Genomic DNA, 8,004 nt, shown 5'->3' on the forward strand with positions numbered 1-8,004 from the left:
GGCGAACCCCCGCAGGATTGCCACGCTCCTCCATCACCACCACACCGTCGTGCTGCTGCTGGATGGAGTCTTCCCCAACCTCTCCCTCTCTCCTTGCTGGATCAAGGCATGGGAGACGTCAGCGGGCTGTACGTGTGTTGAACGCGGAGGTGCCTTCCGTTCGGCACTAGGATCTCCGGTGATTTGGATCACGACGAGTACGACTCCTTCAACCCCGTTCTCTTGAACGCTTCCGCTTACCGATCTACAAGGGTATGTAGATGCACTCTCCTTCCCCTTGTTGCTAGTTTCTCCATAGATAGATCTTGGTGACACGTAGGAAAATTTTGAATTTCTGCTACGTTTCCCAACAGCTTCCTCCCACGCACAAAATATATCTACATGTCTGTGACTGGATCATCTCTCAAGCTCTATCTTACAGCCCTCACCCTTACCAAAATCTCAATAGGACAATATATCTCCGGAGCATATATATTTGTTCAATGAATGTCGGGCCACACTCACTTTGTCTCTCTATCTATATGTCTCTCGATTGACCTCGCTTTCTCATACCGTATCTTCCACGCGTTGAAGCTACTACCTCTCCATCCCTCGCAAAGCCGGAGCTATTTACATTGCGAGGGGCACTCCAACCTTGGATTAATTTGTATAGGCATTTATTCCGGTTGGTTTAGATTATATTTTCGTACCATTCGGCCCACAACTACTCCAAACGCCGTTGCAACCCACGCAACTCCCCTAGTTGATTTCCCTCTGGCTCGGTCATCGCTCTCTCGCACGTCCTTTCTCACCTTCAATGTCGCACCATGGTATTATTGAAAAAAACTGTGTTGTTCTCTTTAATTATTATAAATAAGCTACAAAACTACACACCGATAGTCCACTTGGAGTGGAACAAATTTCGACCCATAAATTAAAGTGCTACAAACTACACACCAAGGGGCCCACATGTCATGAAACAAATTTGGACCCATATACAAATTAAAAAATAAAGGACGAGGATCGAACATGCGACCGGGCCTTCAAGCCGCACGTCAATAGGCAACATACGTAGAATAGCATTGTTTGTTGTACCCCCTTTGTTCACATAATGTTTTTATATTACCACAGCCTAATTAATGGATAACATGTAATATTATTTTTAGTACTATTTGCCTTCACTTACTGGTGGGTTTCATGTGTGCTCTCTCTCTCTCCTCCCCTTCTGTGTTTAGATGCACGGGCAAACAGGAAGAGCTCACGGGCGATGTTGCCGTTGACCATATCTGGACGTGTTCACAACTCACAAGTCACGGCACCAGTTTCACGTACTAGCAGCATTAGTCAGTGTGTACGTGCAATGCACGTTAATTTGGAAGTATATTAAGTGCATGCGGATATTAACTACTAGGATATTATTTGCGTGTTGTCATGTGATTAGCATTATTTTTGGCATGAAATTAACAACACGCTAAATGTGTTGAGCGCTCGACATTGAAGTAGTCTAGGTCGTTGGATGACAAGGAATACAAGTGGCTTGATGAAGTTTTATATTTAATTTGATACGGCTCTAGCAGAACATTCAATCGATCAAACCATACATTTCGTTCAGTCTGACTCCGACTTTAAATTATACGGTGATCGATATAAAATAAACGGAAATGATAAACGTTCGGATTTTAAGCATGGCAATCCGAACATTTTTCATGGCAAATTTAGGTTACGCGGCGGCGGCGGGGACGTCTCGCGGTGGGAAGCGTCTCCTCTGCCGTGCTCTGTGTGTCGTCGGACCACTGACCGACGGCGACGGCAGCGTCTTGCGCCGTTGTTGGCGTACTCCTGGACGTTGGCCTAGCTTCAAGGAAGGCCAAAATGTTCTGGACTTTGGAGCGAGTCAACTGGCAGGAGGAGGCGACTGGCGTTTGTGCAAGGAAGCGGTCGACGGCGGCCATCCAGGCCGCTGAGGGGAGCACTCGTACCCGCGCGGGGACAGGCGATGTCAACGGCGCGGTGGAGACGTTCATGTTCATGGGCACCAGCATGGGCGCGCACATCAGTGCACGCACAGGCGCATGCGCTGGCAGGTGCATGGGCACCGGCACGGGCGTGCGCGTTAGTGCACGCGCAGGCGCATGCGCTGGTAGGTGTACGGGCGCGTGAAAGTCGGCGGGGACCTCGTGGAACCCCGTGGCATCAAGCTCGCTGACAATGTACGGCTCCCAGCCCATCAATGCCACGGGGATGGGCGCTGGTGCAGTCGGGGCGACGGGAGCCGGATCGGGAGCGGGGGCAGGCGCGGCGTCTTCCCGCAAGGCCAGTTCAAGCTCGTCCCAAAGCGCCTTATGTTCTTGAGACTCCGGTTGGGTGTCTTCCTCATGAAACAGGAACACTAAGGGCAGACCATCGTGATGCGGCATGGCGTACGTTTAGGTCAGGCTAGTTGGAGGTAGACGACAGGAGAATCGGAGAGGAAGAGAGAGGATTGTAGCGATACCGGGTAGTGCGGGGTTGATTTTAAACTGCGGCGCCGGCGACATTAAAAGTGGGAGCAGTTGGGACGACGGTGGGCGGCGGAGCCTGGTCAAAGGGCTCGCCTCCCGGTGAGTCTGCACAGCGGTCTGCTCGCACGCCTCCCTGACAGCCGGCGCAGCGGTCTGCTCGCACGCCTCCCGTCGACTCACACGCTTGCTGGGACGGCACCTGCCGATGAGAAGCGGGGACTCGTGGCGGCACGTAAACGCCCACGGTTTCAATAGTGAAAGCGTTCGCCTTAACATGACAGGTCTTTTCCCTCAAAAAAAACGTGACAGGTCTTTGTTCCAAAATACCTTGGCTCTTCATTTGTGCAACTTGTCATAAGCAGCTTGTCTCGAATTGAAGAAAAAACTTACGAAGTAATATTTGTGCCATATCACGTGACCATGCTCAGTTTCAAGAATTTATGCTCCCTTTTGGATTTTCTGAAATTTAAGACCCAGGATTCGAAACAATATCATAACCTGCATCATGCAATAAATTTTCAAGCCGTACATCTGTCCTGTTGTATTTCTTAAGAAAGGATTTGGTCAAACATTTTGCTTAGTTAAACCTCCTTTCCGGTTTATAGGGCTCAATTCAAAAATCTCACCAACCAAGGTAGATGGTGAGTGGTGGAACAATTGTTGTAGTTTGCAAAACCACTCAATTAATGCGCTTGTTTTCCTCAAAAATTGTGTTTACGAATGCATTAATTGCAATGCATGCATGCATAAAGTACATGCATTGGTCAATTTTCTCTTAATACTTGCATGTAATGATTTATTGCACCTTGAAATCTGAACATGTGATGGGGAACAACCAAATTGAGACTTATAAAATGGGAAAACTAAAATTTTGAGATAAGCCCTATAAACCGGAAAGGAGGGAGTAAAAGGATAATCCCTCGTACCAGTGCATTGCCTGATATATTAACTCAAGTACTAGGCACGAACAAAAAAGTACTAGGCACGAACAAACGGGCTCAATTCTGTGCTCATCCTGGTGTAGTAGTAGTAGTACTAGGCAATGCAGTTGACGGGTGACATTGACGAGCGGCGACCGAGGGAATTGAACCGTGCTCGGCACGGTAGGTAACGTTGTCTAGTTACTAAAGCATCCCTCCGTTGTTCATCGGTAGTCATTATGGACCGGGGACATGAGGGGAATTTCCTAGGGCTGGAATTCTGGCCGCCAGATATTTCGACTTGAAACGCTGAGGCTCGACTGGTTGGGGTTGCCTAATGTGCGTACCACGCACGCCACCGAAGGACACGAGCCCGTTTTTTTAGGATCAACACGAGCCAAGGTCTGGCTGGTACGCCGTTGGGTCCTACCATTTGAGAATACGAAAGGAACCTTTTAAATTGCCGAACGAATCTATGTGTATTACAATACCCGTATTTTCCTTGCAAATACTAATCTCAACGTGGTAATTGATTTATGACGAGTCGTTGAATTAGAGTGAATTTGTGATATAGTGATCTCAACGTGGATTTCACATTTCATGGTATCCCTAGTAAGTTTTCCAATGCAAATTCAAATTTAAAAGATGAACAATATGGAGGTGAGAAAACTTTGTATGTATCAAGCATATGACCACACACACACACACACACACACACACACGCACGAACACAACAACAATCCAATAAGTATAGTGCATCTATTTTTCCAACCCATGCATGTATGACACGAGTTCAAAAATACTCCTTCTATTCCTAAATATTAGTCTTTTAGAGAGTTCAACAAGTGACTACATACGGAGCAAAATGAGTGAATCTAGACTCTAAAATATGTCTATATACATCCGTATGTGCCAGTCCATTTGAAGCCTCTAAAAAGACTAATATTTAGGAACGAAGGGAGTAAAATGTAAGACATCCATGGTCCTCAGTTCAATATTTAAAATGAACATGAAACTGAAACATGAATATTAAGTCTAGTACTACAGTACATGCAAATGTTGTGTTTAGGCGGAGCTATGATTGTCGGGGGTCAACCCCTCGACCTTAGATAAAACTGTGGAGCTCTGTTTAGGGTTGTTTAGATTATATTTGTTCCCACCCTCCCAACCACCGATTGGTTGTGCACCCCCACCCCTCCTCCCCGGGAGAATATCATGTGCCCCCATACCTTACATGCTATATGCCGATACGAGTTGCTTGGAGCTTGTAGATCTGAGATATAGCAGCTCACATGATGTGTCTTAATTTTTTTGCAGGAAACCTTGATGAGTTTGAGAATTGCACACAATTTGTACAAAAACTACTTAGATGCCCTTTGATCCCATATCCAACGACCTCGAAGCTCGTATCACCGTAGCATCTAAGATGAAGGAGGACATCATATTCTCCTGTATGTAAGAATATCATGTGCCACCACACCTTAGATGCTTTGGTGATACAAGCTCTTCGGAGGCGTTGGATTTGTGACCCAACACCTCCTCGGTGGTTCGAATGGTTTTTTGCAGAAAAGCCCCAAAAGAGTTCGGCCACTGCTTACAAGCACAAAGACTGCTCAGATGCCATTGGATCTCAGATCAAACGACCTCCAAGCTCGTATCACCGTAGCATCCAAGCTGCGATAGCACCTTATGTTTTCTCGCACGGGAGAGTATGAGGTGCTCCCGCACCGTAGATTCTATGGTGATACGAGTTCACTGAGATCTAACGGCCCACAGTAGGAGGTTTGAATGTTTTTGCAATATACGGCTGATAGAGTTTGGGAAATGCGCAGAAAGTACAAGTACTATGCATGTGCCATCTGATCACTGATCATACGACCTAGATGCTCATATCACCGTAGCGGGTAATTAAGCTACGGGGAGCACCTAATATTAGCACCGGGGAGCCGTTGGATCGAAGATGCAGCGGCACACACGAGGCCTGAATGTTTTATTTGCAAAAAAAACTTTGGAGAGTTTGGAAATTGCGCATAATTACAAAGACTACTCCCAAGCCATTGGATCTCACTTCCAACGGTGTAAAAACTCGTATCACCATAGTATCTAAGCTGCGGGGTGGATGTGATATTCTATGCCGCTGTCATTTTTGTTCGTAAACTTGCAAAATACGTGTAACTCGTGCCGTTACTTGTCTAACCGCGCAAAGTGTTTGTTCAAAAAAACCATCCTACACTGAAATATCGGAACAACACACGGGGGTCCCACTTGTCATTAATCAAATTTGGACCTAAAACTAACAAATCTGAAAGACGAGATTCGAACTGGCAACCTGGACTACAAAGCGTAAGTCGATAGCCTGAAAAAACGAACGGTTGTTGGCTTTGTCCCATAACTTGATTTTATACAGTACTTGCGTTGAGTAGAGTAGAGGGAGTGCCTCGTCAACACGTGCATGACCGTTGTCTCACTTACGGGTGGTCCCAGGTCTGCGATCTCAATCTCTCTTCTCTCCATCGTCTAACCTTTGCACGGGCACACACGAAGAGCGGCGCTAGCTTGCCGTGGTGTTATTACAACTAAAAAAAGCTTGGAAAATAGAAGAATCGCCTAGAACAAGAGACGTTGCGGCTGGTCGAGACGGAGCTAACCGTGCCACGTTTGCATGATGAAGCTGTGTGGCTAGTGGGGTGTTTTCGACCGACTGGCTGGGTCCCGAGGTCGAACCATAGGTACTACGTCTGATACAGTATATTTTTACACGCACATTTTTCCTCCGTGCCGAGACGTGGCACACCCTACCGCGCGGTTTCGGGGTCCTCCCGGGTGGTGCACGCATATATTCTTCCTGACGTGGGACGCCCTACCGCGCGTTTTCTGGGTCCTCCTCGGTCGTAGCGCCGAAGCAAGTAAATGAGTCGTCAAATCACGAAAGACCACCTTTCCCGCCGAGTACATCAGTGAAGCACGGTGGCTAGCTAGTTGGGCTAGTTCGACCGATTAGCTAGGCCGCCGCCACATTTGTTTTTTCACCCCTTTTTTATCTACTTGCCGGCAGGTAAATTTAAATATCCACCGCGGCGTTGCTCTGGTGTTTGGGTGCGGCAGGATTTTAAATTTTTTGATTGACGGGAGCAGGCGCGGCAGGATTTTTAATTTTTTGATTGACGGGAGCAGGCGCGGTAGCAATTAGTCACGATGACTCCGCCTGTAAAAACCCACTGCTCCCTGATGTGAGAAGTCGTCGACTGGTGTTTTACCGTGGTGAAAACCAAAAGATTCCCCGCTCCTCGGCTGGCTCCCTCCGCCTTCCCGTAGATTGCATTGCCTTTCAGCCGTTTCGCCCCCTTTGCTTCCTCTCCCCATTGCTTCTACCTGGTGCCATGGCGGCGCAGCAGATCACGGAGTCCGAGGTGAGGCGCCTGACACAGGAGCTCCATGCCAAGGATGCGGAGCTCAGGGCCAAGGACGTGGAGCTCCGTGAGCTCAAGGAGGAGAGGAGTGCCATGCTCCTCCGTTATGTGCGGGAGTTCACGGAGCTTCAAAAGCGGCAGGCGTCCACCACAAAGATGCTCGAGGCGTCGGCGGCGTTGCTGCAGAAAGCGGGAGATACGATAGGCCGTCAGGGGAGCCGGCTGGAGCGCGAGCGGGCCGATCGTGACGAGGTCCAGGATCGCCTCAGCCACTTGGTGAACCAAGTTGCCACGCACGTGTTGCGGCTGCGCGATGCCTACCGTCGTGCCAGCGCGACGATGCCGGCCGTCGGGCTAAACCCGTTCGACCACCCGGTCGACTTCAACGAGCTGCGGCTTCCTGACCTGGTCTCCTTCTTCACCTATATCTCCGAGGAGCTGAGCCGTCTCCGCGCGATGGTGGGGGCTGAGCTGGACAAGGAGGGGTTGCGCGCTGCCGTCGCCGTTGCCGGGCGAATCCTTTCAGGGCTCCGTCACCGGAATCCATTCGTGCCATTGGACGCCGTCTTTGACGAGCTGGCTCCCGTCGACCGGGAGCGGGCTCTGCGGGCGGTTGCACCCTGCATCACCAACGTCGTGCGCCTCGAGAAGCAGAGGGACTTCGGTGGTGTTTAGGCGCCCTCTGCATGGGCATGTCCATGTCTCGGCGCAACATGACCGTTGGATCAAACTCAGACGGTGCAGATCCGTCACTGTAGCACAAAGCGTGTGGGTGTGTTTGGTTGCATTCTCATCTCAATATAGTTGTTTCCTCTTCGTGTATTTTTGTCAACCTACTAGTGTGGACTCATGCACCCTTCATGCACTCTGCCAAACACCCAAAAGTGGGTCGAGAAGGGAACTTTTGCTCCCATCCCGTGCACCCTTCATACACCCTGTCTAACACTATAGGATGTGCTTCATATGGTTCATGTTTCGTGGAGTACTGTAGCACCGTACTCTCCGTGCGCTGTGGACCTAGTTCTGTTAACATTGATCTCACCGTTCATTCTCGACCGGACAGTCGAAAAAGCGGTACTATGTTACATATAGGAGTAGTTGACATGCGCACAACACAGCAACAAGATTGTGTAGTACTGACGTATGAACCACTGCACATGCCTAGTAGTAGGAGCACTGTGTATGTTCAAGTGG

The sequence above is a fragment of the Triticum aestivum genome, chromosome 7B (assembly GCF_018294505.1).
Source record: "Triticum aestivum cultivar Chinese Spring chromosome 7B, IWGSC CS RefSeq v2.1, whole genome shotgun sequence".
Classification (NCBI taxonomy): domain Eukaryota; kingdom Viridiplantae; phylum Streptophyta; class Magnoliopsida; order Poales; family Poaceae; genus Triticum; species Triticum aestivum.